General features: G+C 44.6%; 1 protein-coding gene across 2 annotated transcripts in view; it reads left to right on the top strand.

Annotated features, from left to right (window-relative positions):
* The window catches only part of PASD1 (PAS domain containing repressor 1), a 103,413-nt gene that overhangs the window by 25,108 nt on the left and 56,783 nt on the right, over positions 1-21,522 (top strand). Inside the window, exon 1 of one of the 2 annotated variants that reach the window (XM_071442487.1) lies at positions 19,714-20,069. The exons of the other annotated variant lie outside the window; for it this stretch is intronic. The gene's annotated coding sequence lies outside the window, so the exon portion shown is untranslated. Of the gene's footprint in view, positions 1-19,713; positions 20,070-21,522 lie in introns of those variants that run through there. 2 annotated transcript variants of the gene reach the window in all.

Below are 21,522 nucleotides of genomic sequence, written 5' to 3'. Positions count from 1 at the left end.
CCCTGGTTATAAGAATTACAGTCATCAGGCTCAGGGCTGTATTTTCCCTTCTGCCCTGCCATGAGCACAGAAAATGTGGTGCCAGGGCACAGAGAACACTGAATCCACAAAGTGCATCCTCCTCCCATTCCCTGACCTGTCCCAGCTACTCTGTGCAAGGGCAGAACAGGATTTGCTGGTGCAAGTGGCTGGCAGAAGGGACTGGATCCATGAGGCACAGGGGGACATTCCTCTGAATTTCCCAGCATGAGATTTAACCCTGAGCCCAGCAGTGATATAACTCCAGTCCTTACAGCTCTCCCTCTGCCAGAAGAAGTCAGAGTTATGGTTATGATTAAAAGGCTCCTGACCCTGGAGTGAATGCTGGCAGAGCTCAGGTGTCCCTCCAAAGGCTGCTCTCGGGGCTGGCTGCCTGCTGTCAGCATGACACCACTCATCCAGCCCTCAGATGGATTAACCATCAAAAATAATAATAGAAAAGGCTTCCAGAGCCTTCATAGGTGCAGTCCCAAGGGTGCTGGAGGTGGCACAGGGATGCTCAGGAATGGCTTCTTCTCCCATTTACAACTCCATGGGACATTTGGGTTGGTTGTTACTATCAGCAGCTGAGAAAAATCTGCTGAATCTCACTTGAGACTTTCATCTTCATAGTTGCAGCTAATATGCACTTTTGTCCCTGTATAACTGAGAATTTGATTAACAGAAGACATATTTTGCTGCCAGACCATAAGAGGGAAATGAGAATTAAGATGTTACCAGTGTACTCATTTCTTGTCTCTATGACAGTGAGTACCTGGGCTATGCTGAAGCCCACACACTGCTTAATTCTTTTACCTACCTGCCTGAAGACCTGTCTCAACTTCAAAAAGACAGCTCAGAAGAGGGACACAAATTGTCCTTCTGTCCCACTGAAGCCCAGCAACAGTGTTGTCTTCTTTGTACGTCTGAGAGGTACAAAGGTCTGCATGCAAACTCCCTTGAAATTACTGGCCTTAAAAGTTCATGAACAGGAATTCAGTTCTTTCCTCACTTTGTTATTTATGTTATATTTTCCTCACTTCATAATTTATGTTATGTGAACATAGAGAATTGTAGTTAAGAACATATCTTAAAAACCAAAAATCAAAGAAATGTAACCCAAGAAGGAAAGATCACAGCTTTCAGCTGGGGGTGAATCATGTCCCCTTTCCCAGTTGCATTTTTAAGTCACCAACAAAGTACTAGGCTGTTCATTAGTCAGATGGCTTCTCTTTTTTCTAGGAAGGCAATGCAGGAAAATAAGATGTTTCTTCCTTTTCCAAATTACAGAAGGAAAACATGCTGCCTTTATGCAAGCTGGCTAGTTAAGTTTTGCAAGGCTGCTACTGCTCAAAAAGGGTTCTTCCAGCTTTGTGAGTACCCTTTTTATATACATATAATATATATGTAGATGTATAATATATATATATATATGTGTATCTATATATACACACATATATATTATATATATGTTTTAAGCTCATTACCATTTAAACACACAAGTGCAATACGCATTTCAAAATAAAATCCACCGCCAAAGAACAATTTCCTGCCCATTGTGGAGGGTCTGTGAAGATAATGAAATAAACCCGCTTGCAATTGTTGTTTTGCAGCAAGTGCTGGTACATTTTTTAAGCTACTGACAAGCCTGTTAAATAACTGGCCATCTTTTAAGCTCAGACACCCTGGAGTGTAGGAGGCGAATAATTCTCAGGGGGGATTTAACACAGTTATGTAAAATAATCTGAAGCCATCCTGGTTGCTCCAGAAAGATTATAATTAAGCATGGGGTTGTTTTTTAAATGTCTGCTATCATCAGTTGATTCTCCTTTGCAACAAAGCAAAACAAAAGTCCTTTTCTCATTTGTTTGAGAAGCGGTTTCTGTTCCTCTCCTGAAGAGGAAAATGGTTCGGACATGTTGCTGAGTGCTCTGCTGTCAGTCTGGGTATTTATGTCACAGAATATCTTTTGAATAGTAATTTTTAACATCTGATTAATCTTCCATTCTGTTTGAGCAGAGAAGCACCATCATGCTGGGCTAGGTGCAGAAGGGTTTCAGCACTCACTAACCAGTGCTGTCCTCTGTAAGGGCTTGCAAGCAAAATCCCAGGGGTTGTGTTCAGCCTTGCCAGTCAAGAGCCTGGCAGCTGCTTAGCTTAAAGTTGGGGGAACAGATTTTTTTTCCATAGGAGCCTATGGCAAGTAGATTTTACAGCAATCCTCTGGTACCCTAACATGTACCTAGGACACACACAGAGAACAAACTGTGTTCCTATGCTGTGTCCCTGTGCAGGGTGAGGAGGGGGCCCCTGGACCAAGCTGTACCTTGTGCATTTTGTTACCTTCTGGTTTAACCCATTTCTCTCCTGTGTGCCTTCACTGTATGTCTTCTGCTTCCTTGCCCTCCACATTACAAGTTTTTTTTACATCCTGGATAAAATAGCTTTTGAATTAACCTGGGCATATCATGATTTCAAGAGAAAATCCATCCCCATGCCAGGTGGTTGGGCTGGGAGTTTGGCTATCTGTGCCATTGCATCAGCTGCCACCTGTGCCACACATCTGAGAAGGAAGCCCTCAGCTTGTGTTTGATAAGCTCCTGGCCAAGGCAGATAAGGCACTGTGCTGCTGACAGTCTCCCACAGCTGCATGGTTTAACCACAGTGGCCAGAGTGGAGGGAAAATTGTGGAAGTTATTAGCTGGTACCCAGTTTTTTTAATGATGCTGTCATTTTTTTATTTCACTATAACTAAAGCAGAACTTCTCATAGATGACTGTGTTTAGGGTCATTTGGGTGCCCTGCAATATGTTCACATATTTTCCACTGCTGAATGAAAAGGAGAAAATGAATGTGATACTTGTTGTGGGTGTCTGTCTTGCTTGTGCATTTCTGCACAGCTCCTTTTCTGTTACATGGGGCTTTCAGATTCCACTATTGATTAGAGTGGTTGCTTTCCTAATTAAAAGAATTCCCAAGTCTAACTATTGACTTGGACAGTAAATGTGCCGGGTTATTAAAGATAAGAGGCTTTAGTCAGAAAATATCGCACCCTCTCTCACAAAAGAGGTCAGTGTAACTCGAGCAAAAGAGTGTCCTAAAAATCAGAGAACGAGCAAAGCAAAGGAGAAAGTAGGAGCCAGGCAAATGCTGCTTATGTAATGACAGCAAAGCAAGTAGGACAGAGGAGAGAGCGGGGAGCCAAGCTCAGCCTCCTCCTGGTGCTGCTCAGGGCAAGGCAGCCCTGCATGTGTGGCTGCTGTTCCTACCCCAGAGAGCCTGCATGGCCAAACACAGAGTGCATGGACCTGCCCCAGGTGAGGGGACAGTGATGGCAAAGTGCCTCTTTTTGGGATGAACTTTCACAGGGCCTCAGTGTACAGCTGCTTCTGGTAGGTTCAAGGGGGTTTGAAGGTACATTTCAGCCCCTTCTGTAAAATATTCCTTCTCAGCTCTTGACACACCTCCCCAAAATATTACAACAGCACAACCATTTCCAGAAAACAGAATTTCCTGCAATGGGGTTGAAGTCACTGGGCAGCCTCCCATGCCTTGCCCAACAAGCTGCTATGGCAAGAGAAGTTGCAAGCAATGCTCGTGCCTCTGAGTCAAAGCCTTTGAAGGAACCTTTCTTCCTCCACTGCTTCTAGAAACAAGTCAGCACAATTACCTGGGACTAAGCATTGAGTTCTTAAATAATTCAGTTTGGTTGAGATGAATCCTGCCCTGGTGAGCCTGAATTCCTTGAGGTAACCCATGGTTGCCCTTGCTGGAAGTTATTCACACCTCTGGGCACGGGTCTTGTATGAGGTTCTCAGTGTGTTGTGACAGTTACAGGACTTGCAACATTTTATTTGTATACTCACATCCATCACCTGGGGACACAAAATTCCTGCCTATAAGGGTCAATAGACAGGTATTTGCTGCTGGGCAAGCAGAAATGTGTGCAGTTAGCAATGATGATTCTAAAACCCAGTCTTGGCACTGGGGGTGGATTTGTAGCTCTGCTTGGTCTCAGGCTCATGGAGACACTGAATCCTTTGAGCAAACAGAGATCTCAGGCTCATGGAGGCCCTGGATCCTTTGGATGCTGAGCAAACAGAGATCTCAGGCTCATGGAGGCCCTGGATCCTTTGGATGCTGAGCAAACAGAGATCTCAGGCTCATGGAGGCACTGGGTCCTTTGAGCAAACAGAGATCTCAGGCTCAGGGAGGCACTGGGTCCTTTGAGCAAACAGAGATCTCAGGCTCAGGGAGGCCCTGGATCCTTTGGATGCTGAGCACACAGGAGAGCAGCAGTCAGGACCCTCAGCAGGGGAGTGCAGGATGGTGCTGGGGCAGTGGTGCAGCCAACAAGCAATGGGAGGTGGGCAGGATGACCAGGAGGTGTTGCCAGGGTGGCTCTGAAGGGTGTCTGGGATTTTGTGATGCAGCTGCTTCTGAAATACTCTTTCACAGTGACAGCAGGGTTATGAACAGTAAGGTTTTAGTAAACACACAGCCATATATGTAAGAACCAAATGTGGTTTTGGTCCTGCTCTCTTCACATCGTTAACTGGTCTTTCTTTCCATTTTCCACCTCAAATTTTTCAATTTCCCTATGCTTTTAGAGAACTTCACCTTACATCAGATGATTTTTTCCACTTTCTTGTATAAATTTTACCCTTGTCTCCAGTCCTGAAGTATTTATAGCTCAATGGCACACATAACCATTTGGTGTACAGCAATTTCTCTTTGAATACTTTCCATATTTCTCCTGTGTGCTTTTCCACCCACACGTGTTCCATTGCCTCATCCCAAAGGATGTCTTTATTCCTCCTTTATGCTTCTGGTATCTATTGTTTTTCTCATGTCTTTCTTCTTGATGGGTTGAGTGTTTTTGCACATCACACAGCTTGAAAAAAAAATTTCCCTTCAGACTCTTTCATTGAACCAAATCTTACTCATCTGATATGCACACAGACTGAAATTCAATCCTGAGTAAAAGAGCAACCTAGCTGCTGCTGAGAACCTGTTTTTGAAGAATTTTTGTGACAAAGGCCTCAGATTGTCCTCTGCACAGGGAGTAACTTCACCCACAAGAGTCCCACTGGCCATAGTACTGTTGTGACCTTGAGGGTTGTAATTGTACCTCAATTTTATTGTTGGCATTTTCTTTCCTATGGTATTTTTGCACCAAAGCGGAAATTTTTTTTTTTTTTTTTTTTTAACATTGACAATTTTTTTTTCTGGTGGGAAAGCAAGTGTAACGGTGATTGAAATTGTGCAGTTATTTTTTTCCTGTTTTTATTTAGCCCTGTAAGGTAATACCTAGGGAATAGCTGCCTGTGGCAAGCACGTGGGTAGGGCTGATAGAGAATCAGGCATCAAAATACATAGATGGGAAGGCAAACTCACAGGATTGAAAGCAACAGCTCTGGATGAGATTTTAAGAGTCACAGTTTGATAGTCACAGTGCATTAGTTAGAAGGACTGCAGTCAGGGATATTAAGTAATATTACTTCTGTTCATACAAGCCTTTAATTCAAGAAGGATGATGAAAGTCTGCAGAGGAGCAAGAGTGACAGAGGGATTGGAAAAGGCATAGGTTGGTAAAGTGTCCACACCTTCCACCAGCTGTGCTTGCCAAAGAAGAGGCTTAGGGCTGATTTGGCTGCACAAAGGGCTGATATTCCCTACAAGGAACATTTCTGAGTAGGGACTCCTCCTGTTTAGCACATAAAGGCATTATGAGAGTGTCAGCATGGAGAAGCTGGAGTTCTCAATTCAATTTGCACAGATCCTTGTGGCTCATCAGAGACCAGATCCCCCTGTGCAGGGCAGTTCCAAGTGCAGACAGATTTTTAATGTGCTGGTGGCCAGCCCAAATGTGCCCCAGCCAGAGGCACTGGCAGCCCCTCCTCGGGTACCCCACACAAGGACATGGGGTGGCCAGCAGTCACATCTCATGCTCTGGTGTGCTCCAGCAGCAGCTCAGGGGGAGTCACTGCAGAGGCTGCATCAATGCCCAGAGCCCTGATGAGATGGCCAAGGTAGATTTAGCTTGTAAGGGCAATAGTCTCTTAATAAGGAAATGCTGCAAGAAATAGAACACTCTTTGGCCTTACTTTTCAAAGATAAAGAGTGCCAAGAATGAGTTGAAATTTCCTTAGCATTTCTGAAAATCAAGCCATGACTAATTAACCCTGCATTATTTTTTTCCACTTGATTTAAAAGAGGAAAAGAGAAACTTTGGACTTCCCAAAACTTTGCAGCAAGTTTGTGGTCAGAACTTGATAGATCCTGAATTATCACCCCATCACTCCTTTTTTCCCCCTTTCTAGCTGAATGAGCTTTTACCATCACCAGTGCAACCTATTGTGTAGCATAGACCATGCAAGCTACAGGACAAGCTCCAGGAATACCCCTGACTGCATTCCCATTCAGAGCTGGGATATGGCAGCCAGGAGCACATCCTGCCTTTAATTACACTGAAGAGGTCTTGGTGATTGGTGTCCTACATCAGTATTAGGAAGCTTGGGCATTGAATTGCTATAAATCAGGAGCTTTGCTGCTCTCACAACAAGCCCAGTGGGAGCCTGACTTTCTCAAAGAGCTTAATTAAAGAGTGCTTATTGTCAGCTCACCCCTGCAGCCCATTAGAGCTCCACAGAGATTTCTGGTCTCCAACATCACTGTGAAAAGTGGGACAGTCCTTGCTTCTGAGGAAGCTCTGTGTTCATAATCACTTCCTAGCATGTCAATACAGTCCTGGTGATCTGATAGTCATGTTGCAATTAGTTGGTGATAGTTGTGAACAGGGCATATCTGAATAACTCTTTATGGAGATCTTATTGGCCAGACAGTTATCCAACAGAGTCATAATTTTCTTTCTAGCTAGTACTTTCTCTGGCTGTATCTCAGTGTGCTTAAAAAGGCGAAAGTAATGTGTGACATTTCCAAAAAACAACAATTTCCTTTCTTCAGAAGCACGTACAACCCTGCTCTCTGAAGGATGCAGCCTCTTGTGATTTACAGAGAGAACCCAAGCTCCCCTGTCATTAAGGCCCTTCAAAACATTACTGACTTTTGGCTTGAAATCCATGTCAAGGTAGAGTTGCACTGTAGTTACATGAATTATTCAGTGTGTAACCTCTGCTGCTTCAGAACCAGCTTCAGTTTTTTCTGTGCATAGGGCTAGTGTACCTGGGCCCCCATTAGTCCCATCCACCTTCAGCAGGCTACTTGTATGCACTTTATTACTGAAGCAACAGCTGCCATCAGACACCAGGATGCAGAGCTGCACAGTCAGGGATGCTGAGGAGAGAGGGGGCTCTTACCCAGCCATGCTGCAGGGCCTCCTGTGGGCCAGCTCCTTCCTGGGCTGGTCCCACCCGCCTGCCAAGCTGAGGCCACCAGGCACAGTCATCACCATCTGTGTCCCAGGAGTGCTGAGAAAGAGTTTTTAGATTTGATTCAGAATGGACACTTCCCCCATTACAGAGGCACAAACAGGCACCTCCCTGCACGCTGGACTGGGGCAGTGCTGCAGCCAGGCAATCAGGAATTGTGCAACTTCTGCCTCTGCTGGCTCACCCATCCCAAAGGAGCTGAGAGGACACATTGATTCAGGCTTGTCCATTACTAAGTGTTATTTCCCAATGCGTTTATGGAGCCATCCTACCTCCAAATTTCAGCCTGGAGAGGTCAGAGATGTTTGAAGACTCCAAAAGAAATTTTGGACAGCAAAAAAAAAAATGAGAGGAAATCTCATGGATCTAGACTTTGCAAGTTCTTCTTAGAACTTTCACATCCTTCATGATTGCAGCTATAAATACATCTAGTATCAATCAAAATCATGCCAACTAAACGTGCCAATAAGATTAAGAAACAAAGTGTAGGCTGTCATCCTGCCAGTGGCTATTCCCAGTGCAAAACTGACTTCAACACAGCCATCTGAGAGATGGGAAGCTTTTTTGCAGTGATACCACAAGGAAAAGACTCCTCTGACTTGTGTTCTTTGTTACTACAGTAGTGTTTCAAACTTGCTGAGTTCTTGTGTTCTTCACTCTGCTAAGCAATCCCTAAATTGTTTTCATTATATTGTGTCATCATTGTCTTCCTGATGGCTGCTTCCCCACCCAGGAAGTGTTTACAGAATCCTCATGGAGGGCAGGAGTTTATCCTAGAGAATAAACAAGTGGCCCTGAGAGGGAAGTTTTGCCTGTCAGTAAGTGATATATTGTAATATGTAAAACTGGCAGCCACTTGCTTATGGCTCATGTGGTGGTTTGTCCACAGTCCCTCACCCTGCTGTTTCATCATGATGTCTTCTGTGCAGATATAGATCTGTCCAAACACAAACTCTGCAACTTTCTTGTGGCACAGGTGAAGCACTGCAAACCCCACCTGCACACCATGCCTCAAATGCCTGCAAAAACAAGTGTTTTTCTGGCATGAAGCAAACCCTTTCCCTCCTTGGCACTCTGCACACAGCAGATGCTGTGCCACAGGCTCAGGGGGCAGCTCAGAGAGCCAGGTTTGGGAGCCAGCCCAGGGTAGGGAGCAAGGGAAGTGCCACCCCTGGGCAGGAGCAGGCCCTGAGCAGGGATTCCCAGGGAGGCAGAATTTCCCCATGCAGCACAATCATTTTTCTCAGTGGAACTGGGGAGCAAGTTTGACTCATCAGGCACAGGGAGAGCCCAGAGCCCTGGAAAGGGGAAAGGAAATGCAGCTCCAGTCCTCATTGCATGAAAGTGGTCTGGGTTTGCAGGTGGGCTCCTGGCTTTGGGTGAAGGGATGTTTAGCAGCAAAAATTCCTGAGCCCTCTGAAGCCCTCTGAAGTTTTGTGTATCACCTTCCACTGAAAATTAGCACCTAATAATTTTCACTGAAAATTCTATCTGATTAACTAACTGAAGAAGTTTCAAACTCCTGGAGTTTAGCTGTTCCTTTCCCCCAAAAAGGATTAACACTGAAAGCTCTGCTCAATTGATTAACCACAGAACCAGGAATTAAGATCTAAAAGTTAGAGTACACTACATGTCACAGTACTTCCTATGAATGCACACTCAAAGCTACACCTTCATCCCCACTTTAACCAGATTATCTATGACAGTAAGTAGGATAATATTTTCTTCCTTACTTACTAAAATAATACTGGCAAGGAAAATGTATTTTGCATGATCACTTCTCAGTCTGAAACACTTCTAGGCTAAATATATTCATCTAAGATATGTGCTTTGGGCATCTGTTTTCAAGCTGCATTCTCCCTGCAAGCAGCACACAAGATGCTGTTCTTTGCCATCACTGTGTGCAGCATGGGTAGATGTAAGAAGAGAATTCTGCCTGAAGGTTTCTGTTATCTTTTTGTTCAGTTGGAGCATATAGCTCTACTTCCATTTTATATTGCACATAAGATGCAGTCATACACTTACCTGGCTGAAAACCTTGGTTATACCTTCCAAGTTAATCTTAAAATACAGCTCATGCCCTGCAGTCCCAAAAAACAAAATCCAGTGCTCCAACATGCAGGGGAGCCTAAGAGAGAGACTGTCCTTCACAGCACACAGTTCTCTCTCCCAGAAGAGAATTGATAGTCACAAATGCTTATTTCTCTTTAAAATTTTGCCCATTATATGTTTTATGAGGACACGGAAGCAAAGGTTCCTCCTATTACCATTCTGAGAGGATTTTAAGAAAATGTGATTAAGTTCTCTCCCCACCAGACTTCATGAATGAAGAGACACCTCACCCTCTGGGAAGTGTAAGCAATACAATTTTTGTGGTAAAAAATACTGCCTGCTTGTTCAGCTTTATTTTTACCAGTGTCAGACTTAAGCAAAGTTTATCTTTACTGGGCTGCAGTGCATATCACTCCAAAACACTCTCCAAGGCAGCTCTTTTCAGCTTTAGAGGTTGTGTTGAAATGAGCCACCATGGCAAGGCTGAGTCCCACCCTGGCAATTTTGTTCTGTGAAAAATTCCACATTTATTTCTAGAATTTGTGTCTGGGCTCTTGTTTGTAAGGTCGAGCAAAATGCTCATTTGCTTACACTTGTCTGAGTGAGGAAAGGTCACGATACAAAGACATTAAGTCACAGGATCATTGAATCATGGAATAGTTTGGGTTGGAGAGGACTTTTAAAGGTCATCTGGCCCAACTCCCCCATACTGAGCAGGGACATCTCCAACCAGATCAGTTTGCTCAGAGCCCAACTTAACCTTGAATGTTCCTAGGGGCAGGGCATCCACCACCTCTCTGGGACACCTGTCAGTGATTCACCACCCTTTTGGTAAAAAAAATTGTAGTCTAAATCAACATTTTTTTCATTTAAAGCCTTGTTCCATCACAACAGGCCCTACTAAAAGGGCCATCCCTTTGTAGCTGGGAACAGCAGAAAAGCAACACAAAGGAGGAAATTATTCTTCCAAGGATGACAAATAAGCACTATCTGGGATGCCCTGGCTCTGCCAGCCAGCCTCAGGATGAGGAATCTGTCCTGTGGATACCCACATTTCCAGCACTCCACTACCCACTTTACATCTTCTTTCTGTTGCTGTGCAGAGTGTCAGTGCTGCAGCCACTGTGGGCAGGGGAAGCTGCACACCAAACCCTGCTTTGGCCTGGGCAGGGGAAAGCCTGCATTGCTCCTGGTCAAGCTTCTGAAATCCACTCTCTAGATGACTTGCAAAGACCCATGCTCAAAAGAATGGGCTCCACCTTCTGGTCCAGAAAAGCAGCCCAACAAAAACAGACCATCTTTCATTCCTCTTATAATTAATTGATGAGCAGAAGCCAGTACATTGAGGTCTCTGGGTGTGGAAATCTGAACAGGAAAAAGCAAGCTATTGTCATAGAGAGCAGAAGTTCTCCCAGCTCCTTCTCTTCCCAGCCTGTCAGCACAACCTTAGGCTTATCTGGGCTGGGTCACAGCCAGCTTGCCCTCATTCAAGCCCTGATCCTGGCAAGACAGTAGGTAAGCTGATCAAGTGCTCCAGCCAGCTCCAGCAGCTGAGACCTGAAATAGAAACACTCAGCTGAATGTTGGCCATGCACAGGGACATCTCCAGGCCTTCATGGAGGGAGGAGGAGGAGGAGATGTTCCTCAGAGATCATTTCACTGCTCCCTGGCCCCTGTGTGTTTGGATCAGTAATAGCAAAGCACCTGATGTTCATGTGGGCAATGGGTTTTGCCTGTGCCTAGCAGGAAATTACAAAGTCAATTGGTTCAGCACCTCAAAATGTAAATCCTTCTTTTAGAGGAAACCTGTTGAAAAGTTGAGGTTTGCCCATCTTCACCAGCAGTTGCAACTCTGATCTGTACTGAGTATGAAGATTTAAAAAACCCATCCAGAGCTGCAGTCTCCCAGTCACTAATCTGTGATGAAAGCTGCTTTTCAGAAAGGACGGATCTGACTTCTGTGAAATGAAGAAATGCTCTCCCAGCTCTTAGGGGCTGTGATGAAACCCTGAGCCATGTGCTGAGAACTTCAGGAGCTGCATGGGACCATGTGCTGCATCTTCCCACCAGGAGGGCAGGAGCTGCAGGCCTGGGTGAATCAGGAGAGCTTTTGCTCCCATCCAGGCAGCAGCAGTGAGTCCCTGGCATACACAGGCAGCTAAACTAAAAGCTTGGGCTTAATCATGGCTGTGAAAAACTCCTTGTTCCCTCCTAAGATAAAGGTCATGTTGTTAATCTCTCTTCTCCTTTGGTGCCATCACTGAGGCCCCTGAGCTCTCAGCACTGTCAATGCATTGAGCAGCTCCTGCAGAGCCCCTGCAGCACCCACCTGGAGCACCCAGGATCTGCAGGGGGGTGAGACACAGAGTGTGCTTGTTGAGGGCTTATGAAAGGCACATACAACAGGAACAGCCTGTTCCTTTCTCACCTTTATAGATGAAAGTGTAATCTGCCCCCCTAGAATGAAATACTGGTTTTAGTGAAAAAAATCTTTGGGGCTTCTTACCACTTTAAGTATTTCAGCTTGTCTGCAGCTTTTTTTGTACTAGTTCTCATACCTCAACCATTCTTAAGGGGCTTCTGCAATCTGATAAGACTTTGTTCACAAGAAGCTGCATATTTATTTACTGGGGAGAAGACAGCCAGAAAGGTTTCTGAGCTGATACAAATGCATGAACAGTTGCAGAGACTGAGAACAGCTTGTGTGACAGCATGACTGATGGACAGGTAACATTGTCAGCCACCTGCCTGGGGAGCTGGGATGGACAACACTTCACCCAGCACTTCTGAGGCATGGAAATCACACAGGCTGCTCCTGCCAGGGTTTGTGGGTGCCCAAAATTACTTCTCCTGTCATCTTTCCTCTTTAGTGCAAAGCTGGTCTGTCCAGGGAATACAAGTTGAAGAAAATACACAGAGCTGGTGGCAGCCATTATGTAAAAGTGCTCAACGTGGAGATGGAAAAAACCCAACCCTTCAGTCTGAGCAAAGGCCTGAAGTCACTGTTAATTCTTTTGCAAAATTTACCTCCCACACGAGCAGGAAGGGTTAAAGACACCAATCAAGCAAAACTTTCTTGGCCATCAAAGCCACCATAACCAACTGAAATATCCAGGTGATTTATATGGTGCTGTTACTCATTCAGGGCTACACATGAGCAGTGTTGCCTAAGATGCCATTGAAGGATATGTTGGCTCCTTGCAGTGTGTATTGGAGTCTATATCTTAAGAAACAATTTCAAGTAGAATACCAAAAAAAATTGGAAAGGAAGCTATTGCCTCCATATGCGAATGAAAATTAATTTAATTATGAAACATAATTTCTATGCAGCGCTGCCAAAAGGGCAAACAACTGAGAACTTAACTAAAAGGAGAAAATTGACAGTCTTTCAGCACATAACCATTTTGATCTGAACAGCAATAATTATGAAAATGGGCAGAAGACTGTTTGACTGATGATAAATCTGCAACATGCCAAGCAATATTTGAAGATTCATATTTAATTACTGTGACTACACAAATTAAACAGTGGAAAAAAGTTGTCAGGGCTGTTTTTTAAAGCAGGCAAATGGATCCACAGCCAAAAGCAACATCGTTAACGTCGGGAACTCAAAGAGAGGGAGAGAGTTTCCCTCAAGGCTAAATCTTGTGATAAAGGAGAGATGTCACTTATTATGCACTTTTGAACGTGTCTGGCAAGGTTAAGAGGTAAATAGCCAGAATAATTATTGTCTGGGTTGGTAATAGTTTTCTCAGTCACATATTTACTCCAAGCACATTCTTGGTGTTCCAGGTTACTCATAACTCTTGATCACAATTTGTTGTTTTCTCTTTTTTTTTTTCCCCTCCAGAACTTACTTTAAGGCAAATAATTTTAGAAAACTCCATGCTCCACTAGTGGACCAGGCATGGCAGGGCTTCAGTGAGCTCTTAGGATACAGTGAGTGCAGCCTGGCCACCCAAGCTGGTGGTGTTTGCTCGCCCTGTGTCACCAGCTGTGCCTGTTGGGGAGCAGCACGAGCTCTGGCATGGGGAAACCCATCTGCCAAAGGGCAGTGCAGGTTTGCAGGGTGCTTGGAGCTGCAGGGTGACCAGGATGAACTCAGCAAAGACAGTGTGTGCTTTATTTTACTGTGTGCTTTATTTTACTGTGTGCTTTATTTTAGCGCGCTACATCTTTCCCCATTCACAGCTCTGATCAGCAGCAGCATGCACAGCTCCACTGTGTGGATGGGGAAAGATGTTTTCAGAAGCATCTTCTGGAACAAAATGCTACAGGGAGCACAGTCCTTTCTCTGCAGTGCTCTGGCTGGCCCAGGGCGTGCCCTCCATGCCCAAACTGCCCACGGTGTCCAGCAGCCGTGCAGCCCCCCAGGTGCAGCCCAAACCAGGGCTCAAGGAGATCACTGTGGCGTGTAGTTCTTGTCTGACCAGAGGCACAGATTCCCTGGGCTCACTGAAGTTTGCCCCAGCAGCTGCTCTGCCCTGATGGTGCAGATTTTGGCTGCAGAGTTCATCCCACCTTCTTGCAATGCTCCTGTCCCTGGCCCGAGTGATGTAGGTACAAACACCAGTCCTGATCCTGTTCTTCTGTGAGGACTCATGTGATCTTTTTTTTTCTCTGAATTTCTCTGAATTTCTCATCTGTAAGATAAACAGAGAAGTTTTTGTAGGAATTACCTTTGCAAAGAGCTTTCAGATGTATTACTGAAAGGGATATGTAAGAGCCAAGTAATAAATAGTATTAGACACAAGGAAATATGCCACAGTAAAGTGCAGATTAACCACTGTGCCTGAAAAACACACACTGAATTGCTCTCAAGGACACAGAATTTTGTAGGATGTATGAATGGGAGCGGTTGCTTTGGAAGATGCTCTGTGTGCATTATGTGGATTATGTGCCACATTCTGCTGCAGTTGTCATGGCAAGTATTCCTATTTCCCATGGCAACAGAACCATCAACTTTTTATGCAGTAAATAACTGCATAAAAAGCTACATTCAGTGACCAGGGCACAAGTTAATTCTCTCACCAGCTTCCTTAGCGTCAGCCCTTGTATGGAGATGAAACACTCCACTGAAATAAAGTGTTTCCTTGGGCTTGTGACAGGTTTCCTCTTCGTGGTTTCATTATGATTCAGCCACCAGTTGCTGGGCTAGTGACACTATCTGTGCTGGGTATGTGGTGCTGCACGGTGTCTGAATTCACTGAAGGAGATGATGACAAGGCAGCAAACCCACAGGGAGTGCTGCTTTTGTAGTGCTCTGTGCCACTGCTGTCTAATGCAGGTCACCCAAAGTGCTGCCACTGAAAGGACTGCAGCTCCAAAGAAAAATTGCACTTTTAAACATTTATTTTTGAGGTCTCTTGCTTGCGTTTTTCCTCAGCTGAAATTATTTATTCTGCAAACTAGCACCACCAGCAGGGTTAAGGGCAGGCATATGTGTTAAATGGACATGGGAAGGATGAAAATTCAGGGAAACTAGATGTCACAATGAGAGCAATGATGGTCCAAAGAAAGACAGCCTTTTGCTTTATTGAAACAAAGTTTGTTGTAAGCTAGAATTTTCCTAAAAGTGGTTTCCAGTGCTCTGAGAGCCCTCAGGCTGTGTTCTGAAGAACTATATTGTTTGCATACTGTGCTGAAATTTAAAAAAGCCAAACCCACCAAAAAAAAAACCCAACCAAAACCAACCAACAAACAAACAAAAAACAACCAAAACCAAATAAACACAAAAAAAAAAAAAAAAGACCAAAAAAACCAAACAAAATCTGAAAAAAAACAGATCCACACCACAAACCTCATCAGGCCCATCTGGCTCCCTGCAATGTGCTGGGAAGGTGCTGCTTGGCTTGCCAGACAAGGAGCACCAGGAGATGCTCTCCTGGCATAAGTGAGAGGGGGTTTTTAATGAGGAGAGAACCTGAAACTGTTTCTCAGACAGTCAGGGGTGCAGTGGAGGTTTGGGGTCAGGGTGAGAAGTGTGGCAGTACATAACTGCCCTCATGATCACCTCCAGATCTGGGCCAAGTAAGGAGCCAAGTCCAAAGACCAAAAATGCAATCCATTTTTCATGGGTCTTACTTCTGCAAAACATTTCCTGACCTTCATGAAAACATGCTCACTAGGTAGCTCCCCTCTCCAATCACAAGCCCTGACCAAAACTGATCTTGGATTCCCATTTAGATGAGGAAATTCCAACTGTCTCCTATACTCATTTTCTATAGACCCACAAAAATGCCATTGCTTAGAGCTGTATAATGAACCTGATTTCCCCAGGGAAAATCAGAGCCAGAGGTTCATTTCCTTTTATTAGGGATGACTTTTTGCAATACTGCTTGTAGACAAAATCTGTCACATAATACTAGTTTCCAGTACCATAATCAATTCACTGATGGTGTTCAGCACCTCCCCTGTGCCCAGAAAAACCATGTGCTTTTCTGTGAGTAGAGAGTGCAGTAACATCCCACGCAGTTCTGAATATCTTTTGGCACATTTCAGTATCATTTTGTGGTAAAACAGTGATAAAATCTCATAGACTTGCAATTTAACTTGCTTTTGTTTAGGTATGAGCAGAGTGGCACAGCCTCAGCAACACATGAGGCTTTCAGCCCATGCTGCTCCCTGGGCAAAATCTCTGTTGAATATCAATCCATCCTTTTTATGCATTCAGGAAATTTTTTAGAAAGTTTCAGTGTTTTTAAAGAAAGGCAGAAGGAAAACAGTGGAAATTACCCAAGAACCATGTTGATTTTGGTGCAGGAATGAAGGACACATATTTATTTTTTTTCTGTGTATCCTAACAGACCATTAAGGAAGGTGTTTGGGGATCTCTGCCCTGGGGCTTGTGCTTCAGGCTTCTGTCCTTTCCAGTGCCTGGGTTGTGTTGTCAGGGGTCCTTTGAGACCCTCAGTCTGCTTAGTTCTTCTAAAGAACCACTGGCACAGCTTATGCCTAAAAATCCACTGTTTGACATTTATAATCTGACTGTCAAACTATGCCTGGCCTTTCCACAGTGGTTGTTTGAGGTGAGTGGGTTTGCATGGTATCAGGTACCTACACAGATAGATTTGTATTGTTTTTTCAGTGTTTTCCAATCAGGATGTGGTAGAAGTGTCGACCCCAGTGTCTTCTCCACACAAATACCCTGTCTGCTTTCTGCTGCATCCTTATCCATCTTAAATAATCTTGATTTTAGTGTCTTCTTGTACAGAAAGAGTGGGAAAGGGCCACTCAAGTCACTTGGTGATGAAAAGGAAGATTTTGCTTTCCTTACCAAGTGAAATCAGCAGTAGCTTCTCTCAGCACCCCATTGCAGGTGGGTCTGCAGGGGGAGGGCTGCAAAGGGGCAAATGGAGCCTCTGGAACTGCCTGCAAGGCACAGCCACCCTAATGCCACTTTCTGACCCAGTTACCCAGTTTGGGGAGGAGATTAGGATATAGCTGGGATCCCTCTGGAAATAGCCCAGTCCAGACACAACAGAGGAGGAGAATGACAGTGGCTGTGAGAAAGATGGGGAGGTACGGATGGAGCAGCTCCTGTACAGCAGAGCCTTCCCAACAAGGGTGTCCTTTGTCACCCACAGGTACAAACTGGGTGTCTGCTCAGACTCTGGGTTGGAGTAGGAAGTCCAGGTGACCAGGGGAACTTTCCATCTGGCATGTTTGGCCAGAAACCCATTGGGTTTTATCTTGGCGTCAGCAGCTGCTGCTCTAATCCAATATGTTGAAAACTGTAAGATTATAATGTTACCTTTGCATGTGCCCTGAGTAAAGGCCCAAGGGGGAAAGTGGAAACCTTCAGTGCAAGGAATAGTTGACCTACACAATTCCAGCTGCTGTGAATGGGATCAAGTAACTATGAATGGACAAGTACCAGAGAGTAGCTTTAAAGTGTTACCACCTCGGATGAATAAATTTCAGCTAAATATTAATAGGAAACATCAGTGTTTATCAATGTGGATTATTTCATGTGCTAACTAGTAACCACTGATTCATTAGGAAGGATGCACTTGCAGATGATGGACAGTAATTCTGCACTGACTTGTCTGTTCTCCCTCTGTGCTCCATCCAAAGGCAATACTGCAGCTGCTGCTGCTGCCTGGTGCTCCCTCTGCTCATTTGTCCTCTGCCCGCTGAATTCAGTGGGATTTGTGCCTTTAACATAATTATTATTAAGTTTCTATTTTTTGTCCCTGTTCAAGAGGCTCTTTGGTAGCTGATTATACTAATCAGAGGTGACTTAACCCATATTTAAATGCAGCAGTCTGAATTTGTCTTCAGCGCAGTCTCCAGAAGATATGAACCAAGCATCAAAGAAAATTAATTCATAGGTACATTATCCTGTGGGATCAAGCTAAAATGTGGTCAAAGAGCTTTAGCTTTAGCTTGTATGCTCTCATGTAAGGATATGGGCAGGAGAAGGCAGACAGGCTCTTGTTTGTGCAAGTTTCCCCCCTCCCTTCTTTGAGTTAGGCAGAATAACAGATCACAAGAATACTTATCAGAGAATATTTTACTGCAGTTAAGTCAGAACACTTTATTGCTTTACAAAAACAATAATTATTTTTGGAAGTACGATCAGCCACATGAAAAATATTCTTTAATCTTTTTCTGGGCCAAAATTATGACTTGGGCACTTCTCAGCTTTTCAAATAAATACATTCATTTATCTGGCCAAGGTATTACTCCAGAACAAGGCAATACAGGGCCTTAAAGACACACAAAATTTGGGTACTTCTGTTGCCTCTATAAGAACCGTCTTAAACCATTTTCTATAAAATAAGGTGCTGGATGATGGAAATGAAAAAATTCCAGTTGGTTCTCAAAAGCTTAGGCAGAATTTTGTCCTAAATGGTGATTAACTCATTCATGTATGTTCATAATCCTTTTAAGCAGTTGCATAATATTCCAAGTGGCCCTCAAAGATGCTGTGTAGGACAGTGAGTAGCTCATTTCAGCCCACAGGAATGCAAGATCATATGCTAGGGGGGAAATACTGTTCACACTGGAGTAAATGTGTTTTTTGTTCTGCCTTTAATGGTGTTTCTGCTCCTTTTTCTGAACTTAATTGAGAATGGGATTTTACCCATCTCCTCACATGATTCTGGCTCAAACCTGAATTCTAGCTTTGAGCATTTTTAAATGGGGAAAATTAAAGTGAAACTACATAAACCCAGTGAATAGATCCATCTCCAGGTGGAGAAGGACTGTGATAACCCTCCTGAAGCAGAGGTGTGCTCCAAGCCAACAGTCCCTCAGTGCCAGCCATGCTCCAGGTCCCGGGGCAGCAGCTGTGCCATCTGCCCTGCTCCTACAGGTGGGCAGCGCTGTCCCTGGCCCTTCCTCCTCCCACAGCAAACACAAAAGGGGGTGCTTGAGGTGAGGAGGTCATAATGCCACAGGAGGGAAAATGCTCTATTTCCAGGAACTTTCAGTGAAACTTCAGACTTGACAGAGATAAGGCTAGATAAGGAATTTCAGGGACAGAGTTCACACTGAGGGTAAACTCTCAGGCAGTATATTTTTATGTTGCAATTAAGACTAAAATATTCCATAAACTTTCACTATATTCTTTGCATTAAATCCAATAATTAGTTATTCATCTCCCAGCTTTGATTTTGTTAAATAACCAATACCCTAATTCAGAGGCAAGAATTTAATCCATAGAAAATTCTGTCCTGGGAGAAGATCAAAGTGAGTCCCGTGGTGTTAAGCACACACCTACAGCACTTGATCCTGAAAAAAAAAAAAATTAGGTGCACGTTTCAATCAGCCTATCCCTTCTTACTGGTTCCCATGCATTAACCTAAGCCTCTCCTGGAGCATTTTTGGGGTCAGGATCAAGGACCTGTGGAAATTCCCACACCGGGAGAGCAGGGCTCTGAAAAGGTAGCAAGCAAACAGGTGAGAACCCAGCAGGCTGTGATGGCAATGCCTCCTCATTCCTCTGCACCTACCAACGCTACAGGAAGAGATTGAAAGTCTCTTGGGCGACATAAATACGCACGATAAGCTCGAACAGAAAACACAAAGGTGAAATGGCCCTGCTTATCAGGCACAATTAAAATGAATAGAGGATGACTAATAAAGAGGCAGTTTAAAATCTTTACATGACACAGTGTCAAGGCAACAGTGTTGTGCAATAGCGCTGACACAATTAACTCTGTGTCCCTGCCTTGGGCTCCCGCCCGCACCCTCCGATGGCGAGCGCGGGGTGGGCGCTGCCGCTCTCCGCTCCCTGCCGCGCCCGGGGCCGCCGCGGAACCCGGCAGGAACCGCGCTCCGGACCAAGGCAAGGCTGCTCTCCCCTCTTTGCCATCTCCGCTCCTCTCTTTCCTTTTCGCTTGCGTGATCCCAGCCCTCGCGGTTACTGCCGTGTGAAAAGGGGAAAACATCACGCTGGATTTCTGGGCACACTCCGGAGGGAGACAAGGCTGAGGTGCCTGATCCTGAACCGGGGCTGGTTGTTGACTTAGCGCCGAGGAATGCAAGCGTTTCCTGCGTAGGAATTTTTGCAGTGTGTAATTTACAAGCTAGTTTGGACAGCCCTTTGCTCGGGATGATGGATGGTGAATGGGAGTGTGATCTTCCAAAATACAGCTCAAGGTATCCTTCTAGTTCTTCATTTAATTATGTTGCTCCTTAGTGGTGCCTGTCAGGCTGCAGGATCTCCCAGTCCACTGAGTGAGTGCAGCAGGCTGGATTTTATATGCATATATAATATGAATATACATGTACGTACATATTTTTATATATACATAGATACTACATATATAGTACATAGTATCTATTATATATATATATTATTTATATAATATATGTATTATACATACTTCTATTCACACACAAGAACATATACAAAACCATATGCAAGAACGACAAAGATTTTTTTTTTCTTTGATGTTCTTATTTTCTGGCCAAAACCAGCTCTCTCTCGGTTTTATTGCTGCTGGCATGTCTTTGCAATGCAGCACTGTCAAAAACTAACAATATAAACAAATTTGAGGCTATGCCAACCATCGCTGAGCACAGCCAAAGCTGCCCAATGCCACAACTTGCTGAACAATGTGTGAATTTTGCAGTGGCAGAAATGTCTGTTTCCCTGTTCTTTCTTAACTTTTGGAAAGATCTTGGTGAAAAGTGTGTTATTCTAAACGAGATAATTAAAGTAATTGATATGAAAACTCCTCCACCATTGCTGCAGGAGGAGAGGCCCCTGTATTTGCCCAGCCTGCTAGCTCTACCTGCCGGGGGCTGCAGGGGTGTTGGAACACTTCAAATAAGACATGTTTTCTGGTCAGCAAATAATGGGTTTTTTATGAGGTAAAGTGGTACTTCTGAACAGTTTGCTTTATTAGAAGGCAGTGTTGATGCTGTTTCCTGTGCCTGTCAGACTTGTGGGACGGGGGGTGGCCAAGGAAGTGTCCCAGCACCCCTGGCCAGCTGCTAGCACAGCTCAGGGCAATGGCTGTGGCACTTGTACCTTGAGGGGAAACCTGCCACAGCCTCTTTGGGGCCACATCCTGCCTGCCTGTGCTTCCCACCCATCCGTCTGTGGGTACTGAATCTTCAAGTGCCTCAGACACAGAGTTTGATGTTTTCATCATTCCTCATCTACTTCCCCAAATGTGTATCTGCATGTCCATGTAGGGAGGCAGTGACATCCATCCATCCCATTGGTGATGGTCCCTGCTGGACAGGGCTGCACTGCAGGCTGCAGAGGCACACCTGAACCCAGATAAAAGTGGAGAGAAACGCTGCATTTGACATCTGTTGGTGTCTTGCCTGAAAGTGAGCAGGAAGGATTTTTACCACATGAATGAGGGAAGGGTTGCTGTGTTTCGCATGACCCACTCTAAGTGAGAAAAAGAGATTTGCCACTTGTGGCAGGCAGCACAACCAAGCTATTTTCTTTGCCTCCGATAGCAAAGTAAATAAGAAATATTAACTGTGTGCAAAGGTGCCCTTTTACTTGTGCTCATCAATAACAGCTGATGTCCCTCAGGGTTATTGCTGTAACATCACTTTCCTTTCCTCACTGGCATCAGGTTCATATCAA

This window comes from Agelaius tricolor, unplaced genomic scaffold (genome assembly GCF_023055355.1).
Source record: "Agelaius tricolor isolate 1412-34295 unplaced genomic scaffold, bAgeTri1.0.p SCAF_17, whole genome shotgun sequence".
Classification (NCBI taxonomy): domain Eukaryota; kingdom Metazoa; phylum Chordata; class Aves; order Passeriformes; family Icteridae; genus Agelaius; species Agelaius tricolor.
This window is presented reverse-complemented; position numbering and strand designations above follow the sequence as displayed.